This window comes from Varanus komodoensis, unplaced genomic scaffold (assembly GCF_004798865.1).
Source record: "Varanus komodoensis strain SLA01 unplaced genomic scaffold, ASM479886v1 scaffold2, whole genome shotgun sequence".
NCBI lineage: Eukaryota > Metazoa > Chordata > Lepidosauria > Squamata > Varanidae > Varanus > Varanus komodoensis.
This window is the reverse complement of record NW_025335568.1, coordinates 58,124,354-58,140,315: the sequence shown is the minus strand read 5'-3', so window position 1 is coordinate 58,140,315 and position 15,962 is coordinate 58,124,354.

Genomic DNA, 15,962 nt, shown 5'->3' with positions numbered 1-15,962 from the left:
CAGAGAGGTTTTCATCTGGCGCCAATGCTTTTTTCTTTTCAGCACCAATGAAAACCTTTTTATTTCCCCATTATTTTAATGTTTAATCTATTTTTATGTGGGTTTTATAATACTGAACTATTGGATGGTGTACGCTATTTTATCTGTTGCTTTGTTGCAAACTGTCCCAAGACACCAGTAGATGGATGGTCTATAAAAGCCTTAAATAAAATAAATAAATAAATATTAAATAAAACATAAATATAAATAAAATATAAATGAATGAATAAAATATACACAAATGAATAAAGTGGCTTTGCTGTTAAAGGCACCACATTCAAAATGGCAGGACAAACGTTGTGAATGCCCAATGAGAGTCACAGATGAGGCTGGTAAGGAATTGGGGGGGGGGGGGTGGAGAGGTAGAGGGGAGAGGCGTTCTTCTCTGAGGTATTCTTCTCTAAATACTCTGAGGTATTTAGCATCTGTGCCTGTTATGAGGGAACAGGCACAGATGCTAAATGACTTTTTTGCCTCTGTTTTCTCCCCAGAGCAGGACGGGGGATATCCGCATAGGAGATTAGATGAGGCTGGGGACTTAGGGGCACAGATTAGAGTCACCCCCCCCCCTTGAAGTCAAGGGGCTCCTCAGGGCATTGGACATTACAAAGGCACCAGGCCCTGATGGGTTACACCCGAGAGTACTTAGAGAGTTGGCAGGGGTTCTCTCACGCCCGCTGACCTTCATTTTTGAGGCCTCATGGAGAAAGGGTGAAGTTCCAGAGGACTGGAGGGTGGCATCAGTGGTCCCAATTTTCAGAAAGGGTAGTAGAAGGGACATGGGGAATTACAGACCTGTTAGCCTTACGCCCATTGTAGGAAAAACAATGGAAAGGCTCATAATAGAGAGAGATCTAGTGATGCTAGATAGGGAAGGGAGGCTGACAGCCACACAACACAGCTTCCACAAAAACAGGTCCTGTCAGACAAACCTTGTGGAATTCTATGACAAGGATTCAAGATGGCTAGATGGAGGGGATGCTGTGGATGTGGTATACCTGGATTTCAGCAAGGCCTTTGACAAAGTGCCCCATGATATCCTGGTGGAGAAACTGAGGAGTTTTGGGATACACCAAAGCACTGTCCGGTGGATTAGGGCATGGTTGACTGACCGAAAGCAGAAGGTAACCATTAGCGGGGAATCATCTGGATGGTGGCCAGAGACAAGTGGGGTTCCCCAGGGCTCTGTCCTGGGGCCGATCCTGTTTACTCTTTTCATAAATGGCATGGAAGAAGGGGTGAACAGTCAGCTGATCAAATTTGCAGACGACACTAAAACTGGAGCAGTGGCCACAACTGAGGAGCAGGTACTCCAGATCAAAAAGGATCTGGACAGACTATGGAAGTGGGCAGGAGACAACAGGATGGCGTTCAATGTGGATAAGTGCAAGGTCTTGCACTTGGGGCATAGAAACAGGTGTCATAAGTACAGGTTAGGTGACAAGTGGCTGGAGAGCAGCACTTGTGAAAGGGACCTCGGGGTACTTGTTGACTGCAGGCTAAACATGAGTCAGCAGTGTGATGCGGTGGTCAAGAGGGCAAACGCCACCCTTGGCTGCATAGCCAGAAGTGTGGCTTCTAGATCAAGAGAGGTACCACTCTATACGACTCTGGTGAGCCCGCAACTGGAGTATTGTGCTCAGTTTTGGGCCCCTCATTACAGAAAGGATATAGCCAGGTTAGAGTCAGTGCAGTGTAGGACCACAAGGTTGGTGGCCGGTTTGCAGGGGGTGGGGTATGAGGCGAGACTGAGGGAACTGGGTCTCTTCAGCCTGGAGAAGAGGAGACTCAGAGGGGATATGTTGGCGACATACAGGTACGTGAGGGGATGTCACACGGAGATGGGTAGAGACCTGTTCTCCCCCTACAGAGGAAGGTAGGACACTCTCCAATGGAGCAAAGCTCAGGGAACCCAGGTTCCATTTGGATGCCAGGAAGCATTTCCTGACAGGACCCCGAGGGAGTGGAATGGGCTTCCATGAGAGGTCTTTGAGGCCCCATCGGTGAGGGTGTTCAAAGATAGGCTGGACATGCACATGGTGGCATGTCGTGAGTGGAGCTCGCTGGTGCTGGAGGTCAGACTAGATGGCCCGGGAGGACCCTTCTGACTCGCTCTGTTTCTATGTTTCTATGTATGACGGAATCTGAAAGGAGTGGCTGCACACGGGGACAAAATGGCTCCCCCTTCCATGTATGGAAGTGGAGCAGACCAGCAGTTGAACCTGACTTTGACACTGGCGATGGAACAGCACCAACCAGGCACCGGAGGTCAGCGAGCTCACTTAGGGGACACAAGGAGGCCCCCTGACATACAAGCCCTGTCCTGCAATGCTCCACCACCCTCTCCACTCCCCAACCACCACAACTGCTACACAAGGCAGCCCTCTCCTTGGCCTCCTGGCACTGAGGGGTGTGGAGAAATGGTGGAGGAATGCAGGGATGTTGGGAAGAAAGGGCTCCATGAACCACAGAGCTCTCTTGGCCCTTTGAAGAATGTGGCATTTGACAGGATCGAGTGCATCTGGCCCGCTCTAATATATCCCTCTGCCCAGATGTGGCCAGAAGTCTTGCCATGGGCAGCACCATTTGTTATGGGACATGGCCTACCTTGGGGCCGGCAACATGGAGCCTGTGGGTGCTGATGAGCTTTGTATTGGTGCCCCCAAAACATCTGCACACACAGCCCCTTAATGACACTGGGATCTTCTAAATAAAAGTGGGAGCTCCAGCTGCTGCCATCTTCGTTTCCCATGAACACCTCATTTCCCATGGGCTACACAACGGGGGTTCAAAGGACTGGTGTGGAGTTGGCTGGAGAGCTTACTTGACCTTTGCGACTTGCCACACTGCCCAGGGTGGCCATTTTATGGTGTGCCGCCAACAGTCTCTGAACTTGTTGTTTTGTGTTTTGTTTTTTGTAAGCCATCCAGAGACTTTAAATAAAATAAATAAGTAAAAACTTGCCCCACTGCCCAAGAATCCTCCTGAACTGGCCCTACACATAACCTCGCAGTGTTGTTGTTTTCAGTGTTGTTGTTGTATGTGGTAGTTTCCCAGGCATTGCATGGGACACCAACACCGATTTGATCGTCTTTTCCTTTCCTGGAATTTGGCGAGGTTGGCCAAAATAACAATAACGAGCAGCAGTAGAGGCTGATTCTTCTGCATCAGAAATGCAAAAAGAAGGAACAAAGAATTAACAGAATGCTGCTTTTAGATCAAGTTCGAACTGTATATACCAATTAGCTGTGCTTGTTCTCTCCGAAGCTAGGTTAGCTGTCTTTGTCACGCTGCACCTTTAGCCCGAAGGCTCCTGTTCGTGGCTTGCTTTTTAAGGATGTGGCAGGAAGAATACAACACTTTGAGAGCCTCTGAATGACTTTCCCTGCAGTCAAAGATGCTGTACAACTTAGAGCTAGGAAAGGACAAGAATAACACACAGCCCCAATTTGCTGTTCCATTTGAAAGCTGCTATTTGGGTGGCCGACTCATGGCACAGATGGTGGGAGTCACTCAGGATGTTTCTATACTGTAAGCAGGATTTGCCTGCTGAACTGCAGCTGTCATCTGTGTGGGGATGTATAAGAAATTTGTTTCAATTCATTTGTGGTCAGAATTTACCTAGTGCACACATTCTGGACCAAGCACAGACTCCAACACAATCTTTGCTTAAAGTCTGTACATTTCCAAACTTTGAGTGTGATTCAGTTATTCTATGAAGAGAAGGCCCTTTCACCTGAAGATCCCGGCAAACCATAAGTAGTTGCTTGGGTTAACACAGATGGATCAAAAAGACAAGAAATGGCAATTTCAGGGGGCAGTCCTGGGAATGTCTGTTCAGAACATCCCTGTAATTTCCAGCATTTCCCAGCCACCTTTGCATCCTTAGGCATTCTAGCTCATGCCTGTTCTTGAGGGGGTAAAAATATATTGGATACATGCAGCATGAAGAAAATATCTTAACTGCAAGAAATTAACTCGAAATTCACCCTTCTGTTGCCTTAAAAGCAGAGGTCCTCAAACTTTTTGGGTACATTTGGACTGTTGAAAGATTTGATGGCCTTCCTAGCACGTTCCAACCCTGCTATTTTATGATTCTATGTAACCTGCCTTTTTCTCCGCCAGGAACTCAAGGCAGATTCCAAGGTCTTCCTGCTTTACACTGTATCCTCACAACAACCCTGTGAGGAAGTTTAAGCAAAGTCACCCAGTGAGCTCCATGGCTGAGTAGGGACTAGACCCGAGATCTCCTGCGTCCCAGTCCAGCATTCTAGCCCTCATGCCACATTGGCTTTCAGTTTGGTGTGCTTTAAAAAGCAGGTTAAACTAGATCCTCTGCATCTTTAGTGAAAGGTTACTTGCTCTAAGACAAATTGCTGCAATATACTCTCTGAGGTTGTCCCTGTACCTGGAAACTACTTTTGACCCAGAGCCTTGAAGGGAGTCAGCCAAGGCTTCATAGTATTCCTGCTGTTAAGCAGTTGCACTGGATGTGCTTGTGCTAAAACCTTGAATAACTTGCATCCAAGGGAGCTGAGAGAACGCCTCTTCCCACATGTTCCAATCCAGAACCATTTCTGACGGGCCCTCTGCAGTATTCCCTCCGGTGAGCTCATCACTCTGCTGGCCAGCCTTGCTTGCATCTCTAGCCACGAGCAGAGGACAGCACCAACATCCCGAACAGTCCCAGGAGGCTGGAGCCACCATTTAAATTTCCCATAATGCAATAGGGTGATGCTACCTATCAGGGCCAGCATGGCCGTGGAGGCAGATGTGGAACCCAAAGCAGGTGGAGACTGAGGCAAAAGTGAGCAGGGCCACTGCTTCCTTTAGCTTCCGGCCACATCTCCTCCTTCTTCCTCGCATCTATCAAGTCCTGGTTGGGGGAATGCCCTTGCCTGAGGCCTGCACAGGTTGCTTGCAGAAGGTGTTTGAAACCAGGCTGCACAGACTTAGCCTGCCCTCTTTTGAGGCAGAAAGAACACAGGAAGTGGCATCTTACTACTGATCTACCTGGTGTCCTGCAGCAGCAGGGGGTTGGACTCGATGGCCTTCATGGCCCCTTCCAGCTCTACTATTCTAGGATTCTATGATCTACACATCCAGTAAAAATAGCTGGTACAGACAGTGCTCCTGGGACTCTGCCACTTTGTGTGTGAGGGGTGAGCATAGTAATGAATCTCCCCTTCTGTTAGAAAAGCAGTATTTCAGGTTAATTTGTCAACATTTTCTATGCCCATCATGTATGTATTTCTTTAGCACATTGGAGAACATCCAGATGTGAATCCTGCACCTGCATTTTGAGCTGGTACAGTCCCAGTGGTTGAGTGGACTCCAGGGGATGGTGGAGGACAGGAAGGCCTGGAGGAGTGTTGTCCCTGGGGTTGCAATGGGCCAGACACAACTTCGCAACTAGCAACAACAGTCCCAGTAGAGCTATACCACATGCTTTTCCAGAGAGCAAACTGATCAGGGAGGTGAGCATTTAACTGAGTCTAGAACGGTCATGCAGGCAGTTCCCCATCTTCCCACCTCCAACAGTATATTGCGCATGGCAGGGGTCTAAAATTGGCATAAATAACATGACAGATCTTGTATTGCTTGAAAGCTTAGAGTTGAAGCAGCAGCAGCCCGGTGTCCCCTGGCTGCAGAGAAAACCTCTGGCCCACTGCCAGCGGAAGGCGACCGTCATTAGCAGTACTGTTCCTACTTAGCTGCAGTGCTAAGTGGAGCAAAGCATTTCTGTCTTTTCAAGGGAGGATGGAACTCGTGGATTCAAGGGGCCAGCGGCTTTTCATGGACAGGCTGTAACAGAAATTGACCGCTCCGTCTATGATGCAGCAGCTGTAAGAGGCAGCACACAAAGGAGGGGTCCCTGGCAAGGAGCCTTAGGATTGGCACGGGGAACAGAGCGGGGCCTAGAAGGCGGCACCGGGGTGAGTTACAGCTGTGGCTTGTCATGCCAGCCACACTCAGCAAGGGTGAACCCTAACATAATATCCACCATCATGGAGGCACATGTCGCATCCCACTGTGCTTTCAATAAGCCACGGTGGGTGACTTCTTGGGCCTCTTCTGCCCCTTCCTGCTCCATCTTTCTTGACACCCTTGGCTGGTGATCTCTGACGTCACAGAGGGTCTGGCTTGCGGTGGATTTAGTATAGAGGAGCTTCCTTTGTGACTTGCCAACAGGATCCCTATTCAGTTCCAGCTGCCTGCCTCCAGGGTTCTGCTGGACAGAGTACCTGGAGAAGAAGATGGAACTAGATCAAAATGATTCTGCCTACCAAACCATTGAGCCAGTGCTTATACTGGACAAGAACCTGGGGACAATATACCTAAAACAGATTAATTCTGTACCCTTCTCCAACCAGGCTGGTTGTTTCCTCAAGAAGAAGTCTGTAGTCATCTACCTAGCCTTAGAATTCATAGCTGACATCCATGGACATGTCAACAAAACTCGGCTACCCTTATTTGAGAGAAGACTCTAAATCACTCTGAAGGGTTGAGCTTCTTTTCCCTTGAAGAGCCCACCTTGCCGCTGCCACCATAATTCTTCCAGCCTGTTACACTGATCATTGGGCCATTAACAACTTTTCCTCATCCGCCAAGACATATGCTAATGCAACAAAAAGAGCACTGGTTTAAATGCTAAATAATATGAGAATTAAGACAGAAAACTATAAAAGATGTAAGAAATCAATTTCATATCACCAAGTCCTTTCTCCAGGGAGTATTAGAGCAGGTAGTCCTAATTTAAGTAGGCACATACACCCACCTGCCACACCACAGAATCATTCATTACAGTCAATGTATCCTCATTGTGACGCCAGGTCTCACATTTGGTTCTTTGAAATCAACAAACCATTCTCTAACTGTAACTACTCCCACCTGGAATACATTTTTTTAATTTTTTAGATTTACAGCCCAGCTTTTCCATCAATGAACCCAAGGCAACATGCATGATCTTTCTCCTCTCTATTTTTACCCTTACAACAACCCTATAAGGTAGGTTAAGCTGCCAGTCAGTGCCTGGCACAAAGTCACCCAGGGAGCGGCCTTCATGGCTGAGTGGAGACTTGACCCTGGGCCTCCCCAGTGCCAGTCCAGCACTTTCACCGCCACACCGCACTGGTGCTTTTGCTGTGCCTGGCTCTCCGCTGAGCACCATTCCAACAGCCCCCCACCCTCACTAGGAGGTTTCATTGGAAAAACCCCCACGTTGCGCCTGCAAAGGGAGTTCCTGCAAAGGGCGGCTGCTTGTGGCATCATTCCAGCAGCAGCCTACGTGCCTTGGCCACGGGGAAACAGCCCCTCACACAGGCGCACTGCAAAGCACCAGGCCTGGAGAACCCCAGATGTCCTAGGAGCACAGGAAGCGTATGTGACCTTGGCCCCTCTAGCCCAGTGCTGCTGACCCTGTCTGGCAGCAGCAGCTCTGCAGGGTTTTTGCAGCCTTACCTGGCAATGGTGGGGATTGAACCTGAGACCTGCTGCATGCAAAGCAGGTGCTCGGTCACACTGACTATCAATGTCCAGAGGGGTCAAGGCGTATCTGTGCCGCAACTGAAACTTAACTGAAAGCTCCCTGCTCTGCCCACTCGCCTAGTCCCCGTCTGGGGACCCTAGAAGGCCATTGCTGTCAAGTCATCTCCTCATTCTTCACTCCAGGAAGGGCACTGCTGCCTTTTGTCTGTATCTTTTCATGCACTGGTAGCAACACTGATCAAATTGTTACACCCTGGAATTTGTTACCACAAGGTGTACCAATGGCCCCAATTTGGATGCCTTTGAAATGGGACTGGAGAAATCCATGGGGGAGAAGCTATCGGTGACTTCTAGTTCTGGCAGCTAAATGCTACTTCCAGGATCAGATGAATTATGCCACCCGTGCCACTTGCTGGGGAAAACAAGCAGGCTTGTAATTCTTATCCATGTTGTGGGTTTCCTGGGAGCATCTGCCTGGACCTCATGCGAACAGAATGCGGGATGGGATGGATCCTTGGTTTGGCCCGGTATGACTGATCTTCTCTCTCTCTGGTCTACTCCTGTCTTGTCCAACCAGCCACATAGTCTCTTATATGTCACGTTCTGTCTGAGGGTCACATAATACCCAATCACCACAGAAGCTGCATGGCTGCATATTTTAAGCATTGCATTTTACAAGGGACCTTCCAGTTGATAATTATTTAGCCTTTTTCACCGTGCTGAATTCTTTGGCTGAACTTATCCCTTGCTGCTGTGCTAAGCTGCCAGGATTCTGTTACTTCCCTCTCTTCTTTTATTTGCTGCAGTAATAAATGATTGCATAGTTATGGATATTCAGCCAAGTCAGCACATTAAATATAGGAACCTGCCTTGTCGGATCATTGGTGCATCCAGCCCTGTCCATGTTGTCCAGCAAAGGGCTCTCACAAGCCTTTTTACACAAAGAGCTTTACCTACACCATTTCAGATAAAACAGGAAACTATTGTGTCAGAGGAAGATCTGCTTTTTCTGTGATTAAAGGACAGCTGGCGCTAACATGATGATCCTTAACATTGAGGTTTGAGTCTCAGGAGGCAGAAGTTTCTTCTGGAAGACGTATTTATTAGTGAAGCTGTTAATCTGCTACATCTGCTTTCAGTTTCTCAGTAGACTTGAAATCCAAGCAGTGCACAAGATGTTTCCTTTTCTGACTTTCCACTATCTAACCTCTAGGTGGCACTGTGGTATAGCAGGATAGCACCAATACACAAGTGACAATCATGCTTTCTTTCTCTTTCACAACTAGATGCTGCATTAAAATGCTATAAAAGAAACAGAACAAACCTCCTGAAAGTGCTGGTTAGATATAAAAGCAAAATTGGAGCATCACAATCAGTATACAGAACCATGGGTAGGGAATAATGAGCATGCAATAAATGTTTAGTGTAGAAAAGGCAAAATTCCATTTCTCAGTCCTGTTGGTATGGATCCCTTCAGCTGGAGAATGTTGGGACTTAACCTGGGACTGTTTCCATAGAAAGAAATGTGACACACCACCGAGTTTGAGTTCCTTTGCAGTACTGACCTTTAAAACCTTCCTTCTTAGCAGCCATTCCACTTTTCGGAAGTCTCCTTCAGCTCTTATCTTCTTCACTCCTCCTGGCACCATTCCACCACTGCTTTCACTCACATTGCAGCTGAGTTTGACCTTCCCCAGGTTTTGCCCTTCAATGGGCCAGTGTTTGGCCCATACCAGAGTCTTAGCGATGGCCCTGATAGCTTCCTTACCCTGCATTAGAGTATTGATCCTGATGCATATTGACTCTGAGTTCCTCAGGCAGAGGATTCCCCTGTCCAAGTCCTGCTTGCTGAGATTGTCTAGACTCAAGGATGGAGGACCTCTGGACTGCAAGCCAGACTTGGTCCCCCAGGACCATCCTCCAGCCCATGAGGCCATGGATGAGGAAATCCAGTGGGAATGGATTGCCCCTGAGCTCATTACAGATGGTTCTCACATGATGACCCTTAATGTGGATGTCTGAGCCTCGCGGGGCACCTTCCCAGTCAGGAAGCTGAGCTGCATACCAAGGGCACTGTGCCCTTCTTGATGGGGGATGCCTTTACCCCACCTGAGTCCCTGGCTGGAGTTCTCCAGCCGATGTCTTGGCTGGGGACCCAGCATTGCTGCAGGTGAGCCTTCCCCAGCTGTACAAAGCTTGCAGGCAGTGAAGTCCAGTCCCTGAGGAAGTGCCAGCTGGAGGACTGGGAACCAAATGCCACTGAGGGCATGGCCCCATCACTGACATCGTCCAACCTGCAAAAGGTTCATTATATGTGTGGGGGACCTTGGGTGGGGTTCCCCACACCTCCCCCCTTTGAACTGGAGGTGCCAGGCATGGAATCTGAGTCTGTGCGCAAAGGGTCTGTGTTACGACTAAGGTTTGCCACCACGAGCCAATATGCAGCATGGTTTCAGCCATGACAAAGGGAAACTTTGCTCCATTGTAACTGTTTATTTGCTGCAGGAGGATTTCTAAATTTTGCATTATTTTTAAAAAATTCAATTATCTACCCCATTTCTGATAAAATGGGGAAACTCATTGTGTCAGAGGAAGATTTGTTTTCTCTGTGATCAAAGGACTGATAGTGCTAACAAGATGATCCTTAACGTGGATGTCTGAGTGTTGAGAAGTGGAGGTTTCTTCTGGAACACTTATTTGTCCTCTAGGTTTTGCCCTTCGTCCTTATGCAGGTCTCTCCGGTTTCCTTAAGCAGGGCAGTGTTCCAAAAAGGCCATGAGTAATATTAATGATGTGGGCTATGAACAGCTGTGATCTTTCTTGTCGGGGTGACCTTCAATCAGTTGCAGCCAGATTTCTCAGCATCACCACTCCAGGCTGCTAGAATTTGGGTCAGGCATGTTGGCTCCACAACAGACTAAAACAAAAAAAATTATCCCATGTCCAACATGCACCTTGGTATCATCTCAACCTGTACATTCCCAGACATGCGGAGGACTACTTTATTCCATGGATAACAGCCAATAATGTACAAGATGTATTAATTATGTTTATAAATTGTCTTTTCCTGCAAGAAACTAAGGTAGCTTACATAAACTACATTCTCCTCTCCATTTCATCCTCACACAACAACCCTGTGAAGTAGACTGGGCTGAGAGACTGCAACTGGCCCAAAGTCACCCAGTTGGCTCCATGGCTGAGTGGGGACTAGAACTGGGCTGGGCATGTTCAGCCTTGAAAAGAGAAGACTGAGGGGGGACATGGTATCCCGCTATAAGTACCTCAAAGGCTGTCGCAAAGAGGAAGGCCAAGGTCTCTTCTTGCTGATGCCAGAATGTGGGATATGGAATAATCAGTTCAAGTTGTGGCAACCCAGATTCATGCTGGACATCAGGAAAAGCTTCCTGGCTGTCAGAGCAATACGACAGCTGAACCGGCTGCCTAGGGAGGTGGTGGGCTCTCCCCCACTGGAGACATTCAGAAAGAAACTGGGCAGCCATCTGAGTGGGATGGTGTAACGTGGTGTCCTGCAACAGCCGGGGGGTTGGACCTGACGGCCTTCTTGGCCTACTATTCTATGATTCTATGATACTCTCAAGTCCCGGTGCCATATTCTTAACCACTACACCACACTGGCTCTCAAGTGTCATTCTAGCCCCATATCTGAGGAGGCAACCTGGGCTCTGTATACGACTCATACAGGTTGTGTTCCTTTGCTATATTCTTATTCCTTTATAGAGCACTTCAAATTTTCTAAGCACTGCGCATATATTAAGCAACAAGACCCTCCCTGGCCTCAGGTCCATAGTCTCTGAGCTGCATGTAAATGGAGAAAGAAACAGGAGGACAAGAGCTGTGAGCACCTGCCCCTTTGCTGGCTGATGGATTGGCCAGGCTGGTCCCCCCTGACCATGAGTACGGTGGCTACTTACACATTGTCCAGAAGAGAAGACATCCTTTATTCCCCCCAGGTGAGACAGATTGCAGAAAGGTTAGCATGCGAAGTTAGAATAATTGTTATCATTTAAATATTAATAAATCTTACCATACTGAATGAGCAACTTGTGATCAGATGTAAACTGCTGACGGACTGCTCCAGGGCCCCTGCAGTGGCTTGCCCATCTTCTCAGCATTTATCCTAAAGCAGGACTTTGATGAGACAACTCTTCCAATAGAGATGCCTTCAAATAAAAGATGGTCCTCTGTAAAGTGAGATGCATGGCCAGCCGGAACACACAGTTTGTCTTTATAATTTTCTTTGCTTTCCATACCACCCAATAGCCAAAGCTCTCTGGGCAATTTACAAACAGCAAAATGCAGTATTATTTATAATATAAAACAGTTTAGCTAAATACATATAAACAGAGCAGTCCTGGCACTTTTATACCATTTCATATAATAAAATATCTAAGCAATTCACAAGAAAATACAAGACAATAATCTAAAACTGCATAAAATCTGCCATTTAAGACTTCATTTTTTTTTAAAGAAAACCCCAGTACTGCACCAGAAATAATTTCTTCCTGAGCTTCGAGGTGAGAGACCCCAAATGGCCCCCAAATGGTCACAGAGGCTAGAACTAGGGGGAGAGCTTGCAGTCCTCCAGATGCTATTGGACTACAACTGCCCTTAGCCCCAGCCGGCAGACTAATGGTCATGGATGATAGGAGCTGCCATCCAGCAACATCCAGACAGCCACAGAGTCCTGGGTTTGAGTGCACCTTCAAGTGTACCTTGGTGAGCAAGGTGCCTGCTCTAAACTTGTGTTCAAGCAAACATGAATATCATAGAAACACAGAAACAGAGCGAGTCAGAAGGAGCCGCCTGGGCCATCTAGTCTGACCCCCGGCTGCAGCTGGTTCCACTCATGGCATGCCCACCATGTGCATGTCCAGCCTATGCTTAAACACCCTCACCAATGGGGCTTCACCCACCTCCTGTGGAACCCCATTCCATACCGTAGGGGTCCTGACCCTCAGGAAGTACTTCCTGGCATCCACCTTGAATCTTGGTTCCCTGCGCTATGCTCCATTGGAACGAATCCTGCCCTCCACAGCAGGGGGAAAAGGTCACCTCCGCATGTCACCCCGTCATGTGCCTGCATGTGGCTAACAGGTCCCCTCTGAGTCTCCTCCTCCCAAGACTGAAAAGACGCAGCTCCCTCAGCCTCTCCTCATATGGCTCCCCCTGCAAACCAGCCACCATCCTAGTGGCCCTTCGCTGCACTGAACAGACCCCTTTGGGTCAAATGTCACACCATGCCTGAAAGGTATAAGAAGCACTTCCTGCCATCCAAATTGAACCTTGGTTCCCTGAGCTTTGCTCCACTGGAACATGCCCTGCCCTCCTTTGCAGGGGAGAACAGGTCCCTACCCACCTCTGTGTGGCACCCCCTCATGTACCTAGCAAAGTGGTACCTTTCCTCTTTCTTTGTGTGGGGGGGTGTGATGCTTAAATGGCCATCCTAACCGGATCCTCGCCAGGGGCCAATGCAAGTCCTGCTGGGAGCCTCCCTCTCCAGATGGTCCTCTAACCTTCTCCTTGGCAGGACCTGCTGCTTTTTGCTTCCAGGACTGAGGGACGCAGGGCCAACCTCCATCTCAGCAACACAGCTGGGGGGCCTCGGTGGGCCTGGCAGCAAAAGAGACAGAGTCACGGGTAAACAGGCGTGGCCTAACATGCTGGCATTTCTTAGCCAAAAGTTCCATACAGCTAGAAATAAGCCTAATGCAGTCTATTAGAATGGGATGAGGCTGGGGGGTGGGGTGGGGATCATAAAACCTGAGAAACTATGGAGCAACCTGTGGTCGGGGGCAAGAGGAAGCCCGGTGGGCAAGAGGCTGTGTGGCGGCAAGGCGTGGATGTTTTCTGCAATACTTTGAACAGTTGTTGCAACAGTTCTATTTCTGAGCATTTTCCTCCTACTCCTAAACGGGGGGGGGGGGGGGGGGGGGAGATGCTGGGAAATGAAGGGGGAAAATGTTGCTTTCCGTTGGCAGAAAATGGCATTTATATTCAACTGCAGAACTGGGACGTGAACAAAGAATGCACTGTTTGTGCGGGAGACACCGTTCCCTATTAGCATTGGGAATGATGTCATGCAGTCAAAAGTGCAGTCCCAGCCATTTAATAATCCACACCCAGGGATATATTTTTCAGAAAGTGAAAGCCCCACTATTTAATTGTGTTCTGCACAGAGCTGCCAGCCATGGAGGATGGAAGAGATGAAAAATGCAAAGGGGCTTCATCAAAGGGAATCTTCTGCAGTAGTTCTAGAAAGAGTCTCTCTCTCTCTCTCTCTCTCTCTCTCTCTCTCTCTCTCTCTCTCTCTCTCTCTCTCTCTGCATTTGATGTGTCCATTTTGCTATTTGAAAAAGCTGTTTTGCCCAGGGAAAAAGAAACTGAAATGTTGTGACAATGAAAGGTAACAATAGATTGAATCACGTATCGAGTGTTACCCAGGGGAAAAAGCTATTTCTACCTTGTAAAATTTCCCTTGCTAGCATCTCTCTGTCTCTTTTCCTCTGCCAGTCTTTGTATGCAGCTATTTCTGACAGCCCTCGATCTTCCCTTCACAGCTTAAATCCAGAAAGAGTGTCTTTCCCACCCAGTTTACTGCATTGCACCACCGAGTTAGTGCAAGACATCGCCCTCATCAGAATGCTCTTCTAATCCACCTCTCAGATCTGCTTGCCTTCCTCCTCTGGCAATTAGGCTTAAATGTACTGCAGTAGCAGCTCTCTCCTGCCCACCGCCCAGATGTAGGGGGTGTGTGTATCAGTCATCCCCCACCTGAATGATGAGGGTTGTAGTCCAACACACCTGGAGGGCACCAGGCTGGGAAGGCTGCGTTGCAAGAGGCCAGACCATATTTTTAGGCGATGGTGCCTTGATTTGTGACATAAACGTCATTTAGGAATACTTCACACAAGCCCCTGAGCCCAATTCAGGTGGAAGAATCTCTCAAGGGAGAAATGCTGTCAGTGGACTTGAATGCCACCCTCCTGGTATCATGCAAAGGACACACATGGATTTCAGATCAATTCCCCTCACTTGCTTCCTTATTCCCCAAGGGCCAAAGAAAACTGAGACACTGGACAGCTGCTCTCCCTGTCCCCCTCCTTATCCTTGCCCTTAATGAAAACTTCAATCGGTGCCTGTAAACCAAAAGCACACAGCATGTTCAGTCTCCATAACAGGGGCTTCAGCTGCCTTTCTCTCATACTCAACACAAACACAGCAAGCTGAAAAGCAGTTAGTCTAGAAAGACACAAGCAAAGCCATGCTGGATCAGACCCAAGGTCCATCCAGTCCAGCATCCTGTACACACAAGGGCAAACCAGCTGCCCACAAGATCCCTCCAGCAGGAAGGGTGCAAGACCTCCTCCTGCCCAAGCTCCCCAGCAACTGCTGACACCTCTGGTAAAGGAGGTGGCGCTCAGCCAGCAAGGCTAGTAGCCACTGATAGCCTCTTCCCTCATAAACCTGTCCACCCCCTTTTCAAAACCATCCAGATTGGTGGCCATTGCCACTTCCCATGGCAGCAAATCCCATAGTTTAGCTATATGCTATGTGAAGAAGTACTTTCTTTGATCTAAAAGAACATAAGAAAAAAAGTCTAATTCATGAAGGCCTGATCCTCTAGACACCAGCCAATATTCCTTCCATACACCAGTGATGCTGAACCTCTTTCAGTCCAAGGACCAACTTCAGAGAAACTCTTGGATGGCTGTCAGAGAGTAGTCTGAAGGCATCTGCTGTCTGAAGGGCTGTCCAGTTCCCGTCTAGCTTAAAGAGAAAAAAGACTCAGAAATAAGAGTTGGGCTGTTAAGTTTCCAGTCCACAGCACCTGAAGAACAGACGCAGCAAGCATACAATTCACCTGGTCATGGTCTGAAAGGTATGGTAGTCTGTTTAAATTATAGCAATCATTTAAAAATGTCCAGCTATGCAGAGGCCCTAGTACGTGCAAATTTTATGCAATGGCATGCCCTCTTTTTATTTACGTATCTCCTCTTTTGGAAGGCAAAGCATAAGTGGGAGCTCCAACTTCACCCTTACTTACAAGGAGACTTCCATTTGGCTAAATTGAACCTGCTCCTTTTGAACCTGCAGACTGCTGGATCCCTTACCTCAGAGCTCTGCTCCTTCTTCTTCTGCAGCTCACCCTGTTCTTTATTTGGGGTGCTCTGGCTAGGCTCTTCACCAACCCTGACAAGCCACGTCACACAATCCATTAATTCATATAGCATTGTGAAGCTTTCAAAGATCACCTGTTTATCCCTTAAAGTATTTCTAAATTAATTTCTCTCCTGTGATCCTGTAAAATTCTATCCTCTAATTCCTACCACTAGACATTTTAAAAATGCATATAGGGATTATTTAGCAAATTTACTCTTCAATGAGAGAGTTTCTACATAAGGCTGAAAATTGCT